This window comes from Sus scrofa, chromosome 14 (genome assembly GCF_000003025.6).
Source record: "Sus scrofa isolate TJ Tabasco breed Duroc chromosome 14, Sscrofa11.1, whole genome shotgun sequence".
Taxonomy (NCBI): Eukaryota; Metazoa; Chordata; class Mammalia; order Artiodactyla; family Suidae; genus Sus; species Sus scrofa.
This window is the reverse complement of record NC_010456.5, coordinates 70,587,758-70,614,256: the sequence shown is the minus strand read 5'-3', so window position 1 is coordinate 70,614,256 and position 26,499 is coordinate 70,587,758. Positions and strand designations below refer to the sequence as shown.

Here is a 26,499-nt window from a genome sequence, read left to right as displayed (position 1 = left end):
TGTTTAACAACTGCAGTTCTAAGGTAAATTCTTTATTTTACAGTTGGGAAAACTAAGCTCTAAGTGATGACACATGTCTTATTTAAGATTACATGGTCATTAGGAAGAGAATGGAGGATAGAATGTAGAATGTGAATCTCTCCCTCAAGTTCCAGAGAATCCTGGTGACTTATTCAATTGCATTTTACTAAAGTTCGTGTAATTTGTAACAAATGGACAGGAAACTGCTCTAGGGTAGTTGAGGCAGAATGTATTCAGTTATTTCTTTCCATTTAGAATAGAGAGTGATCAGAGCATCCAATCTCTGGGAAAGTGGGAAGTAAAACAAATATTAAACCCCTATGGGGTGATCCCCCTCTCATGATAATTTAAATGTCTTCACACTAGCACTTATCCCGCTTGTCCCTTTCTGCATAGAGAATTTGTTTTCATTGCTTGTTAGGTCTTCCCTCTTTTGTCCCCAAAAGACTATTTTAATAAAGAAAAGGCTTATTAAACTGCCTTCTGCTTTTAAAGGATTTAACTGCATTTTTTTCACAAGGTCTGTAGAAATAAAATAAAGCTAGCTTCTCTTGCTGGCACCTCTGTAAAAGTCACACCAAAGAAGGTACAGTTGAAAGGTGTGTTAAATGCAGTTAAAGAGTGTCTAGTGAACATAGATCCAGAAAGCAGTATGTTTGACCTTAACAAGATAATATAAGCTGGTTATGAAGCCAACAGATAATTACTATCTAATTTTTTCTTTCAAAATGAAATCAGTCGGAAAAGAAGATTGACAGTTTTTCAAACATTTACTGCTTTTCAACAAAAAGAAATGAATATTGGATGCAAATAGGTCTGTGGTGTATGTCTGCTAAAGATACGGTTTTTGTGACAGCTGTGGAAGGCAGTTTAATAATGCCTTTTTGTTGTTTTGATAATCAAAACAAAAAGTAAAAGGACTCTTTAGAATGTATTTTAAAGGTTAAGTTCAGAGCTATTTAATTATTATGTATATTTGGAAGTATAGGCATTTAGAAATACTTTTTATTTTCGAGGAGGAAAATCATTAACTTTATCCTCTGAATGTGAGGAGGTAAGACTTGACATATGTTATTTCACAGATAAGAAAATTCTCTGTTCATTAGCAGTATTTCCATATTATAATCTTTTGGGATATTGCTGTTAAATACTTTATGTCATAATGTCTCAAGCAAATGCTGCGACTAGTGGCTCTGTCACAGGTCATTGAACCAGTATAAGCATAACCAGTATAAGCATAAACTGTCTAATCCTATTAAAGAGATAAGTTTGATAAGATACACAAAATATAAGATTTTGAAGACTTTTTTTTTTTAATTGAAAGGAGTATCTTGTTACACCTAACAAACCCCTTTCAACTATGCCTGAGTTTATTTATTTTGGTTGTGCCTGTGGCATGTGGAAGTTCCCGAGCCAGGCTGCATCAGTGACAACACCGGATCCTTAACCTGCTGCACCACTGGGGAATTGCAAGACATTGAAGACTTTTCCATAGTAGTTTTGATTCCTTTCATGTATTTATAACCTTGCAAGGCTTTGTTTTTCTTGATGGTGGTTGGGGTAAACTTGGCTAGACTAACTACTGGAATCATTCTTTATACTAAAGCCCTAGACATGATTTATAATCTGTATCACTTATGATTATTATGAAAACTTAAACCACACAGAAGAAGGCAGAAAATCACTCCCAATTCTACTTTCCAGAAATAACTGTTCTCAACATTTGAACATCTTTTTAAACATCTCTCAATGTGTCAGTATTGAGCAAAATATAACTTAGATATAATTTTGGGAAAATGGGATCACAGTATACATGGCATTTTAAATACCAAGTATTAATTTACTTGAATTAAATGAAAGAAAAGAGATTGAAGTAAAGTTGGAGGAACTGTTGACTTCAGTCAGAAAAATATTTCTTTACTATGGCAATAAAGAGCATAAAAGATCCCATTATTGTTACGAGAAATATAAACCATTTTAAGAGTTTGGAATCAACACTATTTTTTTTTAAGCTTTATGTTTCTTATATTCAAGTAAAACATGACTCATTTGGAGTCTATTTCAGCTGCTTTCTACTCCACTGTTACAATGGTTATTGCAGGAACAAGGCATGGTTGGAGGGATATAGAGGCCTGAAGAGCAAAAAATGGGCATATATCCAGAAAGCAGTATAGCCATTAGTGGTTTTCTATGAACGATGTAAAAATAACATAGATATACTTTCTATCAGATCCTCTTCCCAATCCTCTAATTTCTAATGTATTATTCTTTCTACATGTCAATTTATTGTTTTCCTTTTGTTCTGTAGCCATAATTATCAGTTATTTAATCCATTAAAAAATCTATCAAAATTATTTGTTTCACTTAAAAATTAATCCAATCACCAGCCCTTTTACTATTATTTCTCTCTTACTAAGTTCTTTGTTTTGATCTGCTCTTGGAAGGCTGGATTTTCTGGCTCTGGAATTTTTAAAAAGGTACTCGTAAGTGTTCTGTTTACAAAGTTCTTATATTCTTAAGATTGTCTGTTGATTTAATTTATAGTTGCTGGAAAGCTCGACTGAGCATAAAATTCTTACGTTTTTCTCTGCTTAATATACGTTAGGTATTATTTGTAGTCACTTCTTTAATAGAATCAGTGGAGGTAAATTTATTGCTAAGTTGCCAATCAATTTGCTGCATAACCAGTTCACCAAATTTAGCAAACTTGTAAAATTTAAAATTATCAAGTTGTAATATTTTGGGATAGGGAGAGAGAGAGGGGAGTTTGGTCTTGATGTGAAGTTTGAATGGCTGTTAGACAGTGAAGTCAGAGGGTTGAGTGGCAGCAGGGCGATGAGTCTGAAATTCAGTAGGGAGGTTGGGCTGAAGATACACATATATAGTTGACAGTATAAAAATGGCAGTTAATGACATTGAATTGGATGAGAGTTAGTACAGATGGAGAAGAGGATAGGTCTCAGCACTGAGCCTTACTGGCACTCCAGCAGTTAGAGCTCAGAAAAGAGAGAAGGAATACCAAAGGTAATGGAGAAGGAGCTGCCATTAAACTGGAAAGAAAACTTACATTAAATCTCAAGAAGGAGAAAGTGACTGCCTGTGTAAAATTCTGCTCAGTAAGATAAAGATGGAAAATTGTGCATTGCGATAGGCCATGTAGAAGTTATTTGGGTCCTTGGTAAGATCAATGTAGCAGGCAAACCACCAGTAAGTTTAATTAAAGGAAGAAAGTAAAAACAAAAAATATTATATATAATAACAGACACTATTTTTAAAATATTGAAATAAAATTATAGGTAATCCAACAATAAATTTGGACATTAAAAATTTTATTTGTATGCCATAGCCAATAACTTTATGAACAAACAAAAACAAAGCAAAACACTTTGTATTTGTATATATGGATGAGCAAGGGAAAGAAGTAAGAACATAAATGCAAAACAAACATTCTTCTATTGACTGGTGTTGGTTGCTTTGATAGGTGTTGGTTACTTCAGGAAAATGAGACTAGAGTGGTTTGATGGAGATTATTAATATTTTCTTTATATTTATATCATTTGACATTGTACAGTGAACTTTTATTATTTTCAAAGTTAAAATTATATAATAAAATGAAAAATAAACTATGTACTAAATTTTATGTAACAAAAACAAAGCAAAGTATCAGTGGTGGCAACATGTGACGCATAAAGAATTTTTTCTCACCTCCTGAGCCCATGGCTTTAATGTTACATAATAGTTTTGGGAGTCTTCCTTTTGGAGCCCAGTCTTGACCTGAAAATGTTTATTGATGCAGTTTTCTAGATAATCATACCCATTTGCCTGCAGTTGGCCTGCTATATGATCTATATAGTTCCTAACTAGTTTTTACATTTCTAATTATTCACAATTATTACAAAGTACCTGTACTGTGCTAGAAATTGCACTACTGGGAACTGTACTTGGAGGAACTCATGGTCTGTGATTCTATGTGCACCTTCTCTTTGGGCTTCTATTACTTAGCCCTTAAAAATGTTTTTTTTTTTTTTTTTCCCCAAGTTCTGTCTGACTTTCTCATTTTGTAGCTCCACACACACAGTCTCTCCAGACCATTCCACTCACCCTGTATGCCAGGGATTCTTAATTGGGACCTGTATTACAGACCTCTTTTGAGTTTTGCATTCTTATATCCAATCCAACATGTCTAAGGTGGAACTTAGACTCTTTCCTCCCTATTGTAAGTTTCTTCTTTTATATCTTTATATTTGAGCCAAAGTTTCATATTTGACCCTATTATTCAAGCCAAACCACTTTGCCCAAACTAGCTTGTGTGATTGACACATAAATCTATTTTACTGCCCGTTTACTTTTATTATCATCCTTTTCTACTATCTTAGTTCATATTTTTTTTCTCCCTCTCTCTCTTATAGTTTTGTCACACTCCCCTGCCTTAGGTTTCATACATTCCACTCATCTACTGTGTCATAAAAATTATTTTTCTCTTGCACAAATTATATAATATCGGTCTTTTCTTAAAATTAGGCAACAACTATTGTCTTCAGTAGTGCCATATAACTGATAATATTCACATGCCTAATACACTTCAGTGAATGTATCTCAATTTTAACAAAACTCCAAAGTGTATTTTTAGCAAGTACAGGCTTCAATAATTTATATTTTCTGTGGTTATTAATAATTTAGAAGTGATTTGCTAACAATCATGGCTTAGAGTAGGTTGTAGATTATGTACATTTACTGGCAAAAACCAAAAACTCCATCATTTACTCTTATACTCAATAAAGTATATTAGAATGGAAATAAGGGTAGCATTATAAGGGAAATCTTAAACAGGATCTTATTTTTGTTTAAAAAATAAATCATTTATAAAATTGCATTACTTTGGCTTTAATTACTAAGAAATTTCTTGTGGCATACCTCCTAAATGTCCATTTATCATCATAGTTGGTAAAACCTGAATTTTAGACCAAAGTCCAAACTCTTTACCACAATACACTAGGCCGTTCATGGTTTAAGTCAGTCATTTATTTATATACCCATCTGTCCACATGACCATCCATTTGTTAAACAGTTATTGAGCATTCAGTATTTGCTAGGGAATTATTTGCCAGGACCTTGCAATACACTAGTAAGCCAAACACAGGTTTTGCTGTCACAGAGTCAGTGACACTTCAGACCTCTAAGTCCTTTCTTTGACATATACTTATCCAATCACCTTTTCTCCTCCCACAATTTCCAGCCCTGTTGAGTATTTATGGGTCCTTAATGACTTGAACTATTTTTTTTTTTTTTTGTATTCTCCTCCTACTGCCTAGAATGCTCTTCCTCATTTTTTTTTTTTAGTCTTTTTGCCTTTTCTGGGGCCACTCCTGTGGCATATGGAGATTCCCAGGCTAGGGGGTCCAATCAGAGCCGTAGCCACCGGCCTACGCCAGAGCCGCAGCAATGCAGGATCTGAGCCGCGTCTGCAACCTAAACCACAGTTCACGGCAACGCCAGATCCTTAACCCACTGAGCAAGGCCAGGGATCGAACCCGCAACCTCATGGTTCCTAGTCGGATTCGTTAACCACTGCCCACGACGGGAATTCCTAGAGTGCTCTTCCTCATTTTTGTCAATGGTAAATACTCAGCTCAGTTGTGTCTTCTCTATTCACTCTCTCCAAATGGGGGCTCTGATGAAAACCAAGAGACCTTTAATAATTTTCCTTAAATATCATTTAAATCTTTTGTTCATAAGCCTTTCAGGCATAACTCTTAGAAAAGTTAGCTCCTAAATCTAAGTTAAGATAGGACATGGAATGGGGGTATAGTGTGTTGGAGGTGGGGTGGTGTGTGTGTATGTCTTTATGTGTGGCATGATTGATGGATTCAATAACCTGATGGGGTGGAAAGAGTATTGGGCTTGGGATACTAGGGGAAATGAGTTGGAAAAATAGGAGGTTTTAAAAAACATAAGCTTTAATATTCTATAAAATTTACTCTTCTAGAACACATTGTCCCTTAAGATTATAGGATAGTTTTATGCTTTCCTTGCTTTATTTATTCATGCAAGATTCTTTTTAGGAGGCTTTTTATGTTCTTCTTCATAAACACTTAGATATATGACTGAGAATGTTCTTTTCCAGGCATTTGATTTTTTAAAAATCAGCTTCATTGGGGTGTAATTTGGACCTTTTTAATGGTTGAATGAATTTTGAGACATGTAGTCACCCATTTAACCATTATAATCAAAATATAAAATATTTCCCTCACTCCAGAAAATTCTCTTGTGTCTCTTTGCAATCACCTCCCTCTCAACTCCTTGCCAAAGGCAACCACAGATATGCTTTTGGTCATTATCAATTAATTTTGTCGTGTATTTGATTTTAATGCTATATTTCTTGTTCAAAGTCATCTCTTGTCTGTCCCTCCTTTTCTATGGTCCTCTAAAGAGCTTGGAAGCCGATTATATTCTTCCTTTATCTCATTTTCTTTCCTACTTTTCTAAAACTCATTGACAACTCTCATTCTTCCTTTTTAGATACAATTATTAATTCACTCTCTGTTATATTAGTCTACTATAGACTTTGGCCATAAGTGATTGCCCAAAGGGTTTCAGTGTCTTCCAGAGTCAAAACTCCAACTCCAAATTTCAATTATTTCATTTATTTTAAAGCCCTTCGAAGGTACAGAAGAAACCTCCTAATCTTCGGTTTTGTAAATTCCTTTAGCTACCTTCTCTATGGCATTCATGTAATACATATCAAACTGAGGGAAAATAAAACAAAAGATGGCATTTAGGCTTATTTTCCAGAATTATCTATATTATAAAACCACTCTATAATAACTAGGAATAAGCATAAAGTAATATTAAAAAATTTGCAAGTACATTTAGGAGATTATCAGAAGGAGTATGTTGATTCTTTCCTCTTACACATTTGATATCTCAGAAAACTGGTTTTAAAGGCTTCCCCGTTGTGTGTATGTGTGATGGACATCACAGCTGTTCTTAGTGCCATTTACTTTGCTTGAATTATTTATGGAAGTAGGAGGGAATTATTTAGGGGTAGCAATTTAACGCTATTTCAGTTGGCATTTAATTGGGTTTACATGTCGAAAGATACATAGAGCTTGATATTTAATTAGAGGTTTTATAATGGTAAAATATACTATGTGAACAGTCTTGTGAACTTTTCAATGTGTTTTCTTGTTTGAATATCTTCCAAGGTAGGACCTCTAAAAATTTCCTCTTCTTTAACCACCTATTTATTTAACCCTTCTATCACTCTCTGAACAGCACAGGAAATCATACCCCTGGGTATTTATTTATTCTGAGTAAAGTATAGCTTCTCCCTGCCTTTATGCATTTATGAGATGCTTCACATAAATTCTTTGGGAGCTTCTTTAGGTAAATAAAACATCTATGTAGTTGTTCTTTAATATCTACTTTTGGGGGAAATTTTTTCTCTTTTTCACTATGGTAAAAAAATACAAAACTTAACCATTGTAATCATTTTTAAGTGCACAGTTCAGTAGTAAGTATTTCCACATTGTTTTGAAACAGATATCCATGCTTTTTCATCTTGTAAATGTGAAACTCTATACCTTTTGAACAATTCCTCTTTCCCCTCTACCCCATATGCTGGTAACCACCATTCTACTCTCTGGTTCTGTGAATTTGACTATTTTGTTTATTTATTTATTTATTTGTCTTTTTTTGGGACCTTTTTAGGACCACACTTGTGACATATGGAGGTTCCCAGGCTAGGGGTTGAATCAGAGCTACAGCTGCTGGCCTATGCCAGAGCCACAGCAATGCCAGATCCAAGCCACGTCTGTGACCTACACCATAGCTCATGGCAATGCTGGATCCTTAACCCACTGAGCAAGGCCAGGGATAGAACCTGCAACCTCATGGTTCCTAGTTGGATTCGTTTCGTGCCATGACGCGAACTCTGAATTTGACTATTTTAGATAAATGGAATATATGAATGGAATTATTTTATCACAAATGAAATCATCTAGCATAATATCCTCAAAGTTCATTTGTTGTAGCATGTGACAAGATTTCATTACCTTTAAGGCTGAATAATATTCCATTGTATGAATATATGACATATTGTTGATCCATTCACTCATTAATGACCATTTGGATTGCTTCTACTTCCAGGGTATTGTGAATAATGCTGCCATGAATGTGGGTGTGCGAATACATTTTTTGAGACTCTGATTTTAATTATTTTGGATTTATGCTCAGAATTGGAATTGCTGGATCATTTGATAGTTCTATTTTTAATTTTTTTGAGGAACCTCCCTGCTATTTTTCATAGTGGCTGTACCAATTTACATTCCCACGAACAGTGCACAAGGGCTCCTTTTTCTCCACATCTTTGCTAACACTTGATGTCTCTTTTTGATAATAGCATTCAAACAGGTGTGAAGTGATACTTCATTGTGGTTTTGATTTGCATTTCTCTGATAATATAGAGATGTTGAGCGTCTATCTCTTCATGTACTTCGCCATTTGCCTGTCTTTGGGAACATGCATGTCTGTTTAGCTTTTTTTTTTTTTTTTTTTTTGCTTTTTAGGGCCTCACTTACAGCACATGGAGGTTCCCAGGCTAGAGGTCAAATCGGAGCTACAGCTGATGGCCTGTGCCACAGCCACAGCAATGCAGGATCTGAGCTGCATCTGCAAACTACACCACAGCTCATGGCAATCCCAGATCCTTAACCCACTGAACGAGGCCAGGGATTGAACCCTCAACCTCATGGTTCCTAGTTGGATTCGTTTCCACTGCGACACAATGAGAGCTTTGCTTCTCTGCCCATTTTTTAAATCAGATTTTGTTTTCTGATGAGTTGTATATTCACACACAATCTTATTATTTTGTATATCAACCTCTCTTCAGATAGATGGTGTGTAATTTTTAGTTCCATTCCATACAATACTGTTTATCTTGCTGACTGCTGTGCAGAAATTTTTGGTTTGATATAGTCACTTGTTTATTTTTGCTTTTGTTGCTTGTATTGTGGTGTCATCTCGAAAAAAATCATTGCCAAGACCAATGTCAAGTAACATTTTTCTTGTTTTCTTCTAGGAGTTTAGTGATTTCAGATCTTATGTTTAAGTATAATTTATTTCAAGTTAATTTTTGTGAGTGGTGTAAATTGAAATGGTCAATCTGTTTCAAGTTAATTTTTATGAGTGGTGCAAGATAGAAGTCCAGTTTCATTCTTTTGCATTTGACTATTCCAATACTATTTATTGAAGAGGATATCTTTTCCCTATTCAGTATTCTTGGCACTCTTATCAGAAATTAGTTGCATGTAAATGTGCAGGTTTATTTTTTGGCTCTTAATTCTGTTCTGTTGGACTATATGTCTGTTTTATGTCAGTTCCATGTTGGTTTTTTTTTTTAATGTTTTTTAATTGTTATTTCCCCAGTACAATACTATAGAAAACTATAGTACAGCATGGTGACCCAGTTACACATGCATGTACACATTCTGTTTTCTCACATTATCATGCTTTATCATAAGTGACTAGACATAGTTCCCAGTGCTACACAGCAGGATCTCATTGTTAATCCATTCCAAAGGCAATAGTTTGTATCTATTAACCCCAAGCTCTAATTCACCCCATTCCCTCCCCCTCCCACTTAGCAACCACGAGTCTGTTCTCCAAGTCCATGTTTTTCTTTTCTGTGGAAATGTTCATTTGTGCCCTAAACTAGATTCCAGATATAAATGATATCATATGGTATTTGTCTTTCTTTTTCTGACTTACTTCACTCAGTATTAGAGTCTCTAGCTCCATTCATGTTGCTGCAAATGGTATTATTTTGTTCTTTTTTATGGCTGAGTGGTATTCCATTGTGTATATATACCACATCTTCCTAATGCAGTTGTCTGTCGATGGACATTTGGGTTGTTTCCGTGTCTTGGCTATTGTGAATAGTGCTGCAATGAACATGCGGGTGCATATGTCTCTTTTAAGGAAAGTTTTGTCCAGGTATATGTCCAAGAATGGGATTGCTGGGTCAGATGGTAGTTCTATATTTAGTTTTCTAAGGTACCTCCATACTGATCTCCATAGTGGTTGTGCCAGCCTCCATTCCCACCAACAGTGCAAGAGGGTTCCCTTTTCTCCACACCCTTGCCAGCATTTATTCTTTGTGGACTTATTAAGGATGGCCATTCTGACTGGTGTGAGGTGGTATCTCATGGTAGTTTTGATTTGCATTTCTCTAATAATCAGGGATGTTGAGCATTGTTTCATGTGCTTGTTGGCCATTTGCATATCTTCCTCGGAGAAATGTCTCTTCCGGTCTTTTGCCCAGTTTTCAATTGTGTTGTTAGCTTTTTTGCTGCTGAGTTGTATAAGTTGTTTGTATATTTTAGAGATTAAGCCCTTGTCCGTTGTATCATTTGAAACTATTTTCTCCCATTCTGTAAGCTGCCTTTTTGTTTTCTTTTCGGTTTCCTTTGCTGGGCAAAAGCTTGTCAGTTTGATTGGGTCCCACTAGTTTATTTTTGCTTTTATTTCTGTTGCTTTGGGAGACTGACCAGAGAAGACATTGGTAAGGTAGATGTCAGAGAATGTTTTGCCTATGTTCTCTTCCAGGAGTCTGATGGTGTCTTGTCTTCTATTTGAGTCTTCCAGCCATTTGGAGTTTATTTTTGTGCATGGTGTGAGGGTGTGTTCTAGTTTCATTGATGTGCATGCAGCTGTCCAGGTTTCCCAGCAATGCTTGCTGAAAAGACTGTCTTTTCCCCATTTTATGTTCTTACCTCCTTTGTCAAAGATTAATTGGTGGTAGGTGTCTGGGTTTATTTCTGGGTTCTCTACGCTGTTCCATTGTTCTGTATGTCTGTTTTGGTACCAGTACCACACAGCCTTGATGACTGTGGCTTTGTAATATTGCCTGAAGTCTGGGAGAGTTATGCCTCGTGCTTGGTTTTTATTCCTCAAAGTTGCTTTGACAATTCTGGGTCTTCTGTGGTTCCATGTACATTTTTAGATTGTTCGTTGCAGTTCTGTGAAAAATATCCTGGGTAATTTGGTAGGGATTGCATGGAATGTGTAGATTGCTTTGGGTAGTATGGCCATTTTTCCAATATTAATTTTTCCAACCCAGGAGCATGGAGTATCTTTCCATTTCTTTGAATCTTTTTTAATTTTCTTGATTAATGTTTTATAGTTTTCAGCATATAAGTCTTTTACCTCCTTAATTAGGTGTATTCCTAGGTATTTGATTTTTTTGTGTGTGCCATTTTAAAAAGTATTGTATTTTTGTATTCCTTTTCTAATATTTCATTGTTAGTATACAGAAATGCAACTGATTTCTGAATGTTAATCTTATATCCTGCTACTTTGCTGAATTTGTTGATCAGTTCAAGTAGTTTTTGGGTTGAGTCCTTAGGGTTTTCTATATATAGTATCATGTCATCTGTATACAGTGACAGTTTTATCACTTCTCTTCCTATTTGGATGCCTTTTATTTCTTTTGTTTGTCTGACTGCTGTGTCTAAGACTTCCAGTACTATGTTGAACAACAGTGGTGAGAGTGATCATCCTTTTCTTGTTCCATATTTTAGTGGGAAGGCTTTTAGCTTTTCTCCATTGAGTATTATATTTGCTGTGGGTTTGTCATAAATGGCTTTAATTATGTTAAAGTATGTTCCCTTTATACCCATTTTGGTAAGAGTTTTTACCATTAGTTGATGTTGGACTTTGTCAAATGCTTTTTCTGCATCTATCGAGATGATCATATGGTTTTTGACTTTTCTTTTGTTAATGTGGTATATGATGTTGATTTATTTGCATATGTTGAACCATACTTATGCACCTGGGATGAATCCCACCTAGTGGTGTTGTATGATCTTTTTTATATGTTGTTGGATTCGGATGGATAAAATTTTGTTGAGAATTTTTGCATCTATATTCATCAAAGATATTGTCCTATAGTTTTCTTTTTTGGTGGTATCTTTGTACTAAAGACTGAAGTCAGGAAGTATAATGCCTCTAGCTTTTCTCTTCTTTCTCAAGATTACTCTAGCTATTTGAGTTCTTCTGTGGTTCCATATGAATTTCAAGATTGTTTTTTCTCTGTGAAAAATGCTGTTGGAATTTTGATCTGGATTGCACTGAATCTGTAGATGACTTTGGGTAGTATGAACATTTTAGCAGTATTAATTCTTCTAATCCATGAGCACAGGTTATTTTCCATTTACTTGTGTCTTCTTCAGTTTCTTTCTTCAGTGTCTTATAGTTTATAGTGTACAGATCTTTTACATCCTTGGTTAAATTTATTCCTAAGTTTTTTATTTTTGGTGATTCTGTTGTAAATGGGATTGTTTTCTTTATTTCTTTCTCAGATAGTTCGTTGTTAGCATATGGAAATGCAACTGATTTTATGTGTTGATTTTGTATCCTGCAACTTTACTAAATTCATAGGATTTTCTATATATGAGATCATATCATCTGCATACAGGTATGATTTTATTTCTTCCTTTCTAATCTGGATGCCTTTTATTTATTTGATTGATTTATTGATTGATTGCCTAATTAATCTGTCTAGAACTTCCAGGGCTATGTTGAATAAGAATGACAAGAGTAGGGTGGGCTTACTGCCTGGGTTCTTAAAGGGGTAGGTCTGATGCCTGGGTCAGCGGGTGAGCGGGTCTGATGCTTGGGTTCATGGGGGCCAGCCTGGTGCACCAGGTAGACCTGAAATTTGAGTCTACATTTATGGGCTTTATGCCTGTATCTGCATGGGTAGTTCTAGATTCTGTGTGCTAAGGCACCAAACAGGTATCAGGGACTATTCTGGCAACATGGGCCAATTTAGGCTCTGAGATGAGCCTAGAGCCTGGGTCCATGGGGATAGGCCTATAACCTGGAGCTGGCCTCAAGGCTGGGGCCAAGAATCTGGTCTGGAGTCAACGTCCTCCTCAGGGGCCAAGTTGGAGCTGGAGTTGTCTGGGTGCCTTGGTTATGGGAGCTGGACTAGTGCTGGGGCAAGTTGAAAACCTGGCTCTGCAGTAGTTGGTTTTGTGCTGGTCCTGGTTGTAATTCTGGGTTTGTAGTACCTCTCTGGAGCTTGGGTGTTTGGGGTCTGACTGGAAGCCTGGGAGCCATAGGAGCTGTTGAAGGTTGCAGGAGTTGGCTAGCCCTGTGCTGTGCTGGGAGACTTGCTGTATGGGAGCCCATTTGGAGCTTGGTCCTATAGAAGCTGTCTGGGGCTGCTGGATGGGGCACATCCAAGGGTTATTTGGGAGCCTGGGTTCATAAGAACTCACTGGGATCCTGGGGCTGTTAGAGCTGGCAGACCCTGGGGTGAACTGAGGACCTGTGTTTGATATAGAGTTGTTTTCTTAGTTTCCTTTGTGGGATTGTTCATTGTTATGTATAGAAATGAAACTGGTTTTTGTATGTTAATTTTGTGTTCTGTAACTTTGTTGAAATTGTTTATTAGTTCTCACATTTTTTTTTTCCTGGTATCTTTAGGGTTTTCTACATACAAGATAATGTCATCTGCAAACAGATAATTTAACTTCTTCCTTGCTAAATTGGATGCCTTGGTGGCTTTTTTTTTTTTTTTTTTTAGCAGGAAAGATACATTTGCAGGCTGCCAACAGATTTTGGTACAGAACAATGCCGCATTGACATTTTCAGAATACTCTCAGGAGTGTAATGCTGCCACCTTTGGCCAGCAACAGTGTGATTAATTGGGTTAGCTTTTTTTTTGGTTAGTTATCATGCTATTTGAGATCTCTGGAGAAATAACAGCTTAATATGTAACAACCTATTATAGTCATTGTGTATTCATCAGAATTAAGTTGACCTTGTTTACTGCTGTTTTCATCACAGTTCCTCTTCTGTAACAGATCATTAAGAACAATGTAATGATGACCTCTTATGGTATCCTTGTGATCAGCTGCACACAACACATACACACACTACACATACACACATGCTTATACATTTTCTGACATACATATATTCTAATTATTTTTCTTCATTTCTCTCTTTGTGCCTCATCTGTTGTCTCCCAGGCTTATCATCCACATTCATTTCCTCCCACCAATTTATTCTTTTTTTCTCACATTCATACTGCAACCTCCAATGCATTTTCCTACAGAGTGGTAATAAAACAGGGGTTTATGAAGCAATTTAGACTTCCCACAAACATTTAACTAAGAGATGCTGTAAGGTGAAATACTACTTTGTTTGATGATGGTGAGTAAGTGGTATAATCTTATTTGGTAAATTTATGTACACAAGCATTCAAGGAAAAGTTGTTATTATGCATGCTTTTTCAAACTAAGTCACTATGAAAGAAGTGAGAGATTTCATGGCTCTTGTGACAGTCACAAGAAATAGACTGCATTAATCATGCCGCATAAAAAGGCAATGATAAGCAAAGGTTGAAACATTAAACTTTTAGAGATGAATCATAATTATAATGGTGCTATTTGTCTTCAAACTTTTTCACAAAATGAAATAACATTCTTACTATAGTCTCAATTATATTAGCGTCTTTCAAAGATGTTGGAATTAAGGCAAAGAGGTTAAAAGGAGTCAATTCAGACCAAGAGTAGAAGTCAACTTTTTATCAAAATTCTCTTATGGTAAGAGAAACAGTTTCTAAGAAGAAATGTGTAGCTCTGGTCCTCGTTTTGCCTCTGCCACTGAAGATCTTCGTCAACTTTGGCAAGTCTTACCCCCTAGTGACTTACTTCCTGACTCCTATTTCCTTACTCTTACATGAAGGGTTAGACTAACTGATCTCTAAGTTAACTTTCAGTATTTAAATAGTTTGATTCAATTCTATACTTTTTTTTTTCTTCTGAGCCTGATGCTTAGTCCTCTTAAATGGCATGTTTAATTGTCTCAGTATTCGTTTTGCATACCATTCAACTTTTTATGTTGGAAAAATATCTTAAAGATGCATGTTGAAAAGGTGATCTGGCAAGTACATAGGTTATATAGGGGGAGAAAATGACAATTAAATGTCAATGTGAGTTCTTCAGTTTCTGGTAATGGAAAACATGAATAATGGGAGTCTTGTGAAAGCACATGTTAAGGGTAGCAGACTCGCAGAGGAACTTAGGAGTACAGACCAGATAATGTTTTTGTCCTCTTAGTAACGCAAGTTTCCTGGATCTTTACTATAGAACCCACCATTAATAGGACTCTATTTCTTTTTGTGCATTAATTCCTAATTCCATGGGTTGATTTTGTATGTCTTTTTCCCTTTGGGTTTCAGAGTGATGAAATCTGACTTGCCTAGTCAGTTATTATTTCCATTCATTAGACAGAGGAACTGTGCTGTGTTCCTTAATGACCACTTTGAGATGCTCAGGAAATAGTCTGAATTTTGGCGCTGTAGCTTGTATACTATCTCAGAAAGACATGCTAGGCAGAGTAGGACCCAGCATCTAATACAGACTTAGAATACTTAGTTTTAACTAGTTTAGCTTTTCAAGGATACCCTTCAAAATAAGCATGCTGTTTTTCTTTATAAAATGACTAGATTATGACTGAGTGGACCTCTGCTAATAGTATTGTGGTTTATAGTAATGGGTCATTACACTCAGTTGTTGAAGTAAAAACCAAAAATTAACCAGTAGTATGCTATGTAGAAGGTTTGAGATTCAGAACTCAGCTTTTCATGTCTTTTAACTCAGTGTGTGAAGATATGATTTTTAATCAATTAGTATTAATCAGTTTTTGTATATTACTACTGTAGTTTAGTCAATTAGTAGATAGTAATTTCTGCTACTTAACTAGTTGATCTCCTTTTCTCTTCTCTGAGAATGATATTGAAGACAGAACTGAGAATCTAGCAAGACTAGGTAAAAGACATCCACTAAACATTTTTCATTTATTAATCATTTAGCCACATCATAACTCTAAGAGGTACTTCCTGAGAGGAAAATAAGACCCACAGATAATAATCACTTTGTTTAAAGTCTCGCAGCTACTAAAGGATAAAACTAGGGTTTGAATTCAGGTAGTCTGTGTCCAGAATCTTCACAATCTTATACTTTCTCTTCTTAGTTTTTACATTTCTGTCTCTTCCCTACTCTCTATTCCCTGCCTTGGATCTTCCATAGCTTTCCTCTCTGTATAGGTATCATTTGCTTCCATTATCATGTAGATTTACATTAAGGTAGAAGTGGTTGTTTCCTCTGGAATATTCTTCCCAGCAAAGTCAGTTATGAGAATGGTTTCAGTTTTACCTTGGATGGGCCGGGACCTAGAAGTCAGGCATTCACTTTAATCGGCAGAGGGCTCCAGAGAAGTTCAGAGCCAAGGCTTTCAAGGCAAGGGTAGTGTGATGGATAGTGTGGGGTTGGGAGGACTGAAGGAAGAGCAAGAGTCTTAGGGAGCTGTTAGCTTGTAAAATACCATCAGCATTGACAGGCTAAATTTTTCTTCTTTTTCTGGCTACATTACTTCTTCAGTAAAACTTACCAACTCTTATTCTGAGGTTTATGATCCAAATTTTAATAATTAATAATATTTAGCCAGACTTCACCATTTAAAGATGTCGGGCATGAAGTACCATTGATTTTTCTTTGGATTAGTAAAGAGCTTTTCTTTAACAGCCTATCTCACATCTTCATCTCCATTTTTTTTTTTTGGAGTATTTGTTCAAGATTTTAAGGGTTTATTGTGATATTGCTTAAAAGAACATTTTTGCATTAGCAATGTCTCTCACTACATGCCCCCTAATCTTTGGTGTGAAGGGAATACCATTATCCTTTTGTCAACCTCTATTTTTATTAGCTTTTGACATTTATTTTTGACATACAAGAAGCTGTACATAATTAATATATACAACTTGATTTTGGAGATAAGTGCAGCCATACCTTGTTTTATTGAGTTTCTCTCTAGTACACTTCACAGATACTATATTTTTTAAAACAAATTGAAGGTTTCTGACAACGCTGCATTATCAGATGATTTGCATTTTTAGCAAGAAAACACTTTAAAATTAAGATTTGTGTAAAATATATATACATTTAGATATAATGCTATTATTGCACACTTAATGGACTACAGAATAGTGTAACCATACTTTTATATGCACCAGGAAACCCCCAAATTTGTGTAATTCACCTTATTGTGATATTCGCTTTATTGCGTTGGTCCAGAGCCAAACCTGCAATATCGCTGAGGAATGCCTGTATATACCTGTGAAACTAACACCGTAATCTATCCCATAATCTTATCAATTACTTCCAAAAATTGCCTCTTCCCTTTCTATTTATTATTATTCTAATTATTATTATTATTTGGTGATATGAACACTTAATATATGATTTATCCTGGTAGCAAATTTTTGTGTACAATATAATATTGTTAACTATGGGTACTATTGTAAGTAGATCTCCAGGATTTATTTATCATGGATAATTGGAACTTTGTACCCTTTGATTAAAATCCCCCTGTTTCCCCTTCCTTCCAGCCCCTGGCAATCACCATTCCACTTCCTGCTTTTATGAATCTGACTATTTTAAATTCATTGTATAAGTGGTATCACTCAGTATTTGTCCTTCATTGTCTGGCTTATTTCCCCTAGCATAATATTTCCCAGGTTCATCCACATTGTCACAAATGACAGGATTTTCATTCATTATTAAGACCGAATAATATTCCATGGGATGTATATACCATATTTTCTTTATCCATTCATTCATTAATGGGCATTTAGGTTGCTTGCAGTCTTGGCTACTGTGAATAATCCTACCATGCACATGGGAGACAAATGTCTCTTTGAGATCCTACTTTCAGTTCCATAAGAAATATATCCAGAATTGGGATTGCTATGTCATAATGGTAATTCTAGTTTTAGGTTTTTGAGGAACCATTTTGTTTTCCATAGTAGTTGTATGAATATACATTCCCATAGGCATTGTGCAAGGGCTCCTTTTCCTCCTCATCCTCACTAACACTTGTTATTTTATTTTTTTTCTTTTTGATCATAGCTGTTGTAACCTGTGTGAGGTAATATCTCATAGTAGTTTTTATTTGCATTTCCCTGATGATTAGTGCTGCTGAACACCTTTTCATGTACATGTTGGCCATTTGTATGTCTTTGAGAAATGTCTATTTAATTCCTCCAATTTTTTTTTTTTTTTTGTCTTTTGTCTCTTTAGGGCCACACCAACAGCGTATGGAGGTTCCCAGGCTAGGGGTCCAATCAGAGCTGTAACTGCTGGCCTACACCACATCCACAGCAACACACAATCCGAGCTGTATCTGTGACCTCCCCCACAGCTCACAGCAACACCGGATCCTTAACCCATTGAGCGAGGCCAGAGATTGAACTTGTGTCCTCATGGATGCTAGTCGGGTTTGTTAAATACTGAGCCACTATGGGAGCTCCCCTCCAATTTTTAAATTGTGTTGTTTGTGGTTTTACTGCTGGTTGTTTGAATTCTTTACATAGTTTGGATGTTAATCCATATCAGACATGAGATTTGCAAATGTTTCTCCTATTCCATAGGTGTCCTTTTCATTTTATGTCAGATTTCTTTTGCTGTATAGAAGCTTTTTAGTTTGATGTAGTTCTACTTATTTATTTTTGCTTTATTGCCTTTGTTTCTGGTGTGAAATCCAAAAAAATCACTGTTACCACTGTCAAGGAGCTTACCCCTGTGTTTTCTTCCAGGAGTTTTACAGTTTTAGGGCTTTTTCACCAGTTTCATTCTTCCTAAATATCTTTATTATTATTATTATTTTGGCTGTGTCTATGGCATGTGGAAGTTCCTGGGCCACAAATCAAACCTGCACCACAGCCACAGCACTGAAAATGCTGGATCCTTAACCTCCTGAGCCACCAGGGAACTCCTTGTTTCAGGTTTTATGTTCAAGTTTTTAATCCATTTTGAGTATGATGTAAGATGGTGGTAAAATTTCATTCTTTTGCATGTGCTTGTCCAGTTTTCCCAGCACAATTTATTGAAGAGATTGTCTTTTTTCCATTTATTTTTGGCTCCTTTGTGGTAGATTAAGTGATCATATTCTATGGGTGTATTTCTGAGCTCTTTATTCTATTCCACTGATCTATGTGTCTGTTTTTATGTCAATACCACCCTGTTTCATTATTATATCTTTGTAATGCATTTTGGTATCAGAAAGTGTGATTCCTCCAGCTTTGTTATTTCTCAAGAGTGCTTTGGCTACTCAGGGTCCTTCGTAGTTCCCTACAAATTTTAGAATTATTTGTTCTATTTCTGTGAAAATTACAATTAGAATTTTGATAAGAATTGCTTTGAATATGAAGATTTCTTAGGGTACTATGGACATTTAAATAATATTAATTCTTCTAATTCATGATCGTGGAATATCTTTTCATTTATTTGAGCCATCTTCAATTTCATTCATCATTGTCTTATAATTTACAGAGTACAGGTCTTTTATCTTCTTGGTTAAAGTTTTTCCTAGGTATATTATTCTTTTTGAGGCAATTGTAAATGAGATTATTTTCTTAATTTCTCTTTCTTATAGTTCATTTAGTGTATAGGAATGCAACAGACTTTTGCATATTGACTTCGTTCTTGTAACTTAACTGAATTTGATTGTTACTTTTAACTTTTTTTTTTCTTTTGTGAAGTCTTGAGGGTTTTCTGCGTATAATATTATGTCATCTGCAAATAGAAACAGTTTTGGTTCTTGCTTTTTGATTTGGGTGCCTTTTATTTCTCTTGCCTAACTGCTCTCTCGTGTACTTCCATTATTTTGTTTAGTAGATATGGTGAGAGTAGGCATTCTTGTCTTGTTCCTGACATTAAAGGAAAAATGTTTAGTGTTTTCTTTGGTTAGGATGAGTTAGCTGTTGGCATGTCATATATGCTCCTATTTTATTGAGGTATGTTCCCTCTGTACCTGTATTGTTGAGCTTTATGTCTTTATTATTGTGAATGGATGATGAATTTTTCAAATACTCTTTCTTCATCTTTTGGGATGATCATACAATTTTTATTCATTCTCTCAATGTAGTGTATCACATTAATTTGTGAATACTGTACCATCTTTGCATCCTTGGAATAAATTCCATTTGATCATGGTATATAATCCTTTTAATGTACTATTGAATTCAGTTTTCTAATATTTTGTTGAGGATTTTTATGTCTATGTTCACCAGGGATATTGACCTATGATTTCCTTTTCTTGTCTGATTTTGGTGTCAGTGTAATGCTGGGCTTGTTAAATATGTTTGGAAGTGTTCTTTCCTCTTCTATTTTTTTTGGAAGGATTTGAGAAGAATTGGCCATAGTTCTCTTTTAAAGTTTTGGTAGGATTTTCAGTGAAGCCATTTGGTCCTGATTTTTTTTTTTTTTTTTTTTTTGCTGGGAGGTTTTTGATCCTGATTCATAACTTTATTTATTTGTATCATCTCTCTCATTTTGGATTTTTTCATTTGTCTAGCTAAAGGTTTGTCTTGTTTATCTTTGAATAAAAGACAGAACTTATTTCATTTTGTTTTCTATTGTGCTTTTAGCCTCTATTTTACTTTTCCACTCTGACTTGTTTTTCTCTTCTATTAACTTTGGGTTAGTTTGTTCTTTTTCTTTTTCCTGGAGTAGGTGTAAAGTTAGGTTTCCTTAATATCTTTTCTTTTTTCTTAATGCAGGTATTCATTGCTAAAAACTTTCTTCTTAGAACTGCCTTTGTTTTATCCTATACATTTTAGCAATATTGTGTTTCTGTTTCACTTGTCTGAGGATATTTTTTGATTTTTCTTTTGATTTTTTTCTTTAACCCATTGGTGGTCAGGAACGTGTTGTTAAATCACCAAATATTTCTAATTTTTTTTCTTATAATTGATTTCTAGTTTCATAGCAATGTAGTTGGAAAAGGTGCTTGATGTGACTTGAGTCTTCTTAAATTTATTAAGACTTGTTTTGTGGCCTAACAAATCATCATTCCTGGATGATGGTCCATGTGCACTTGAGAAGAATATGTATTCTGCTGCTTTGGATGGAATGTTCTGTAAATATCTGTTAGATCCATCTAGTATGTGTAGTGTAAATTGAATGTTTTCTTATTGATTTTCTGTCTGGATGCATAATCCATTGTTGAAACCAGGTAGTAAAGTCCCCTCTATTATTATATTTTATATTTATTACTTCAGATCCGATAATATTTTCCTTGTATATTTAAGTGCTTCTATTTGAGTTGATGATAAGTATTTGTAAATGTTAAATCTTCTTATTGGATTTCCCCCTTTATCATTATATAATGACCTACTTTGTCTCTTATTGCAGTCTTTGGCCTAAAGTTTAGTTTGTTTGTTTTGGCTTAAGTATAGTTATCCCTGCTATATTCTGGTTCTTTTTGCTTAGAATATCTTTTTACCAGCTCTTAATTTTCAGTCTGTATGTGTACTTAAAGCTGGTGTAAGTATCCTGTTGTCATCATATAGTTGGGTCTTGATTTTTTAATCCATTCAGCCATTCTGTCTTTACATTGGAGAATTTAGTCTAGTTAGATTGAAAATAATTACTAATAGGTATTTTCTTTCTATTTCTCTTTTGTTAATTGATTTGGGGCTATTTTGTGACTCCTTCTTTCCTTTCTTCTTTCTTGCTCTTTTCCTTTGATGACTTTTTTAAGTGAAATGCTTAGATTCCTTTCTGTTTCTCTTTTATATATCTTCTATAGGTTTTTGCTTTGTGGTTACCATGGAGCCTTATAGATATCATCTTATATTTATAACGGTTTATTTTAAGCTGATAACAATGTAACTTTAAGGCATTTTAAAACCCTACATTTTTATATTCCCTCTTGGTATTTTGTTTTTAATGTCACAATTTTTATCTTTTACATTGTGCATTCATTAATAAGTTATTGTAGTTACAGTTATTTTTTATATTTTTGTCTTTAACCTTCATTGTGGAGTTATAAATGATTTACCATTACATTAGATTATTTTGAATAACTGCATGTTTACCTTTACCAATGAGTTTTAAATGTTTATATGTTTTTCTGTGACTAATTCATGTCCTTTCATTTCAGCTTGAAGAACTCCCTTTAAAATTTCTTATAAGGTGATCTAGTGGTGATGATCTTCCTCGGATTTTGCTTGTCTGAAATAATATCAATTCTGAAAAACTTCAATTCTGAAAGACAACTGTGCCAGTTAGTAAAGTTTTGATTGGTTGTTTTTTTCTTTCAGCACTTTGAACAGATCATCCTACTTCCTTCTGGTCTGCAAAATTTCTTCTGAGAAATCTGCTTACAGTCTTATGGTGGTTCCTTTGTACATAACAGGTTGTCTTTCTCTTCCTGGTTTTATGATTTTGTCTTTGTCTTACTTTTGACAGTGTAGTTATGTGTGTGTAGGTTTGGGTGTCCTAGGTTCATCTTGTTTGTAACTCCATGGCTACCTGGATATGGATGTATGTTTCTTTCCCCAAATTAGGGAAAATTTCAGTCATTATTTCTTTGAATAAACTTTCTACTACCTTTTCTTTCTCTTCTCCTCTGAGACACTTATAATGCAAATATTGGTGTGCTTTATGGTGTTGTGTAAGTACTTCAGCTATCTTCACTCTTTTTAATTTTTTTTGTTCTTTTTGTTCTTGTGATTGGATGAATTCCATTGCTCTTTTTCTATATATAATGATTTTTATTTTTTTCCATTGTAGCTGGTTTACAGTGTTCTGTCAATTTTCTACTGTATAGCATGGTGACCCAGTTACATATACAACATACATTATTTTTTCTCACATTATCATACTCCATCATAAGTGACTAGACATAGTTCTCAGTGCTACACAGCAGGATCTCATTGCTAATCCATTCCAAAGGCAATAGTCTGCATCTATTAACCCCAAGTTCCCAATCCATCCCCCTTCCTCCCCCTTGGCAACCACAAGTCTATTCTCCAAGGCCATGTTTTTCTTTTCTGTGGAAAGGTTCATTTGTGCCTTATATTAGATTCCAGATATAAGTGATATCATATGGTATTTGTCTTTCTCTTTCTGACTTACTTCACTCAATATGAGAGTCTCTAGCTCCATTCATGTTGCTGCAAATGGCATTATTTTGTTCTTTTTTATGGCTGAGTGGTATTCCATTGTGTATATATACCACATCTTCCTAATGCAATCATCTGTTGATGAACATTTGGGTTGTTTCCATATCTTGGATATTGTGCTGCAATGAACATGTGGGTACATGTGTCTTTTTCAAGGAAATAAAATGGGGAAAAGACAGTCTTTTCAGCAAGCATTGCTGGGAAACCTGGACAGCTGCATGCACATCAATGAAACTAGAACACACCCTCACACCATGCACAAAAATAAACTCCAAATGGCTGGAAGACTCAAATAGAAGACAAGACACCATCAGACTCCTGGAAGAGAACATAGGCAAAACATTCTCTGACATCTACCTTACCAATGTCTTCTCTGGTCAGTCTCCCAAAGCAACAGAAATAAAAGCAAAAATAAACTAGTGGGACCCAATCAAACTGACAAGCTTTTGCCCAGCAAAGGAAACCGAAAAGAAAACAAAAAGGCAGCTTACAGAATGGGAGAAAATAGTTTCAAATGATACAACGGACAAGGGCTTAATCTCTAAAATATACAAACAACTTATACAACTCAGCAGCAAAAAAGCTAACAACACAATTGAAAACTGGGCAAAAGACCGGAAGAGACATTTCTCCGAGGAAGATATGCAAATGGCCAACAAGCACATGAAACAATGCTCAACATCCCTGATTATTAGAGAAATGCAAATCAAAACTACCATGAGATACCACCTCACACCAGTCAGAATGGCCATCATTAATAAGTCCACAAAGAATAAATGCTGGCAAGGGTGTGGAGAAAAGGGAACCCTCTTGCACTGTTGGTGGGAATGGAGGCTGGCACAACCACTATGGAGATCAGTATGGAGGTACCTTAGAAAACTAAATATAGAACTACCATCTGACCCAGCAATCCCACTCTTGGGCATATGTCCAGACAAAATTTTCCTTAAAAAAGACACATGCTCTGTCTTTAAATTTGTTGATCCTTTCTTTTGCTTGGTCTAGCCTGATGTTGAACCTTCTATTGAATTTTTTAGTGTGGTTATTGTAATCTTCAGTTTGGTTATTTCTGTTGGGCACTTCAAAAATTTTCTATGTCTTTGTTGAAATTCTTATGTTATTCCTGCGTTATTCTTCTAATTTTGATAAGCATCTTTACTAGCACTATTTTTAACTCTTTGTTAAGATAATAGCTTATCTCTGTTTTATTATGATCAATGTCTGGAGTTTTGTCATGTTCTTTTGTTTGGAACATAATTCTTTGTTTTTTCTTTTTTTCTGACTGTGTTGGCTTCTGCGCATTAAAAAAAAAAAAAAAAAAACAAACCCAAAAAACCAAAAACAACAACAACCATTCTCCAAGTCTTGACAGAGCAGTCTCATATAGCAGATGGATCTTGTCAATCAGACTGGCCTAAGCCCCTGGTTGTTTTTCAAATCTTTTTGATTGTCCAAATCACATTCTTTGTTCTTAGTGGTTTCCAGAGGTTGAGGGTGTGCCAAGACCCATAAGTGTTCTCAAAGAGAAGGTCCTTACCTAGATACATTTTGATTGGAAACTGGACCCTCAGATGTCAGCTGCAAAAGTATGTAGTTTGGCCCCTTCCAGGGAGGAAATGGGAAATGGGCATTTTTGTCTGTTCCCTCTGTGTTTGGGCCAGGTGTATAAACATGGGAGAGGTGCTCTTGCACTCATCTATAACTGCTTCTTTGTTTGCCTCTGTCCTGTGGGACTTGAATGCAGTCTCCATTGATTGCCAGATCCAGGCTATTCAGGGCCTCATTCCTTGGGTTAAGCTGCAAAAACTGGGGTACAGAGGTGTGTACTATTCAGGGACATATTGGAAATTTGGGATAGGTAGTTGGAAGTAGGCAGAAGTGTCTGCATGCTTCTCTGATCTCTGGGAAAGATTTAGTCAGTGCCCAGATGTGAGCTAAAATTAGACATCTGACCCTCAGGTAGCAGCTTTTAATGTATACAAATAAACCTCATTCAGGGAAATACTGGGAGATGGACAATTTTTTTGTCTGCTTCTTCTGCCTTGAGCCCTGGGGTGATAGCTGCAGTAAGTGTTCATGCTCATTAACAACTCATTGTTTGCTTTGGTATTGTGAGTCATGTTGATGCAAGCCTTGATGGCTTTCAGAGCTAGAAGTTTTGGGAGCTTCATCCCTCTATTGGGAGTCTTAAAGATTAGGGTACTAGATATATGTTTCAAACTTTTCACTTCTCAGGAAGAATCTTGGAATTGAGACTCCCTTTGTAATTGTATAGTGCTGTGTTAAAGCTGAGTTTTAAGGCAAGTGAATGTCTCGAACTTTTTTTTTTTTTTTGGCTTTTTAGTGCTGCACCAGTGGCATATGGAAGTTCCCAGGTTAGGGGTTAAATTGGAGCTGCAGCTGCTGGCCTCCACTACAGCCACAGCAATGTGGTATCTGAGCCATGTCTGTGACTTACACCATAGATCACAGCAACACCAGATCCTCGACCCACTGACTGAGACCAGGGGTTGAACCTGCATCCTTATGGATACTAGTCGGATTCAATTCCAGTGCACCACAATGAGAACTCCTACCTACTAGTTTTGATGTGGGTATTTTCTTGTTTGCCCATTATTCTAGGAGTTTCCCAGCTAGTTACAGGTATCTTTCAGACATAATTGCTTTGTGTGCAACTGTTCATTTGGTTTGTTCATAGGAGGAGGGTAGTTTAGGAGCCTCCTATTTCACCATCCTTAGTTTTATAAAATTTTTTTTAATTAAAGCGTAGTTGATTTACAGTGTTCTGTCAATTTCTTCTATATAGCAAAGTGACCCAGTAATACATATATACATTCTTTTCCTCATATTTTTTTGTCACTATCTTTAAACTGCCCCTTGCCCCATTTTTAATTGTGTCAGTAGTTTTCGAATTTTGGTATGCATTAGAATCACCTTGAGGAGTTGTGAGCAAATTGCTGAGCCCCATCCCCAGAATTTCTGATTTAGTAGGTCTGGGGTAGGCCCCATATTTTCATTTCTTTTTTTTTTTGGCCATGCCCATGGCATGTGGAAATTACTGAACCAGGAATCAAACCTGCACCACAGCAGTGATCTGAGCCATTGCACTGACAATGCTGGATCCTTAACATACTGTGCCACAAGGGAACTCTCAAATTTGCATTGCTAACACGTTCCTAGGTGATGATGCTGCTGGTCCAGAACTCACTCTTAGAGAACCAATACCTGTAGCTTTAGGGCAGATATGACTGAATAACCTTTAGCCTTAAACCAGCCTTCTACAACCTTCCCACTAAGAGATCCAGCCCTTCAATACATAAAAGTCTTGACTAAACAACTACTGCTGATTAACCTTTGGGCCATCTCTACTTTCTTCTATTGACTCAGTACAGCCTAGGTGGGAAGGTACAAGGTCTCCCTCAAGAGGAATAGTGTAT

The 26,499-nt window shown here is 35.7% G+C and overlaps 1 protein-coding gene across 7 annotated transcripts in view; it reads left to right on the top strand.

Annotated features, from left to right (window-relative positions):
• CTNNA3 (catenin alpha 3) overlaps nt 1-26,499 on the top strand; it is a 1,779,313-nt gene that overhangs the window by 360,287 nt on the left and 1,392,527 nt on the right. The window lies entirely within an intron of this gene.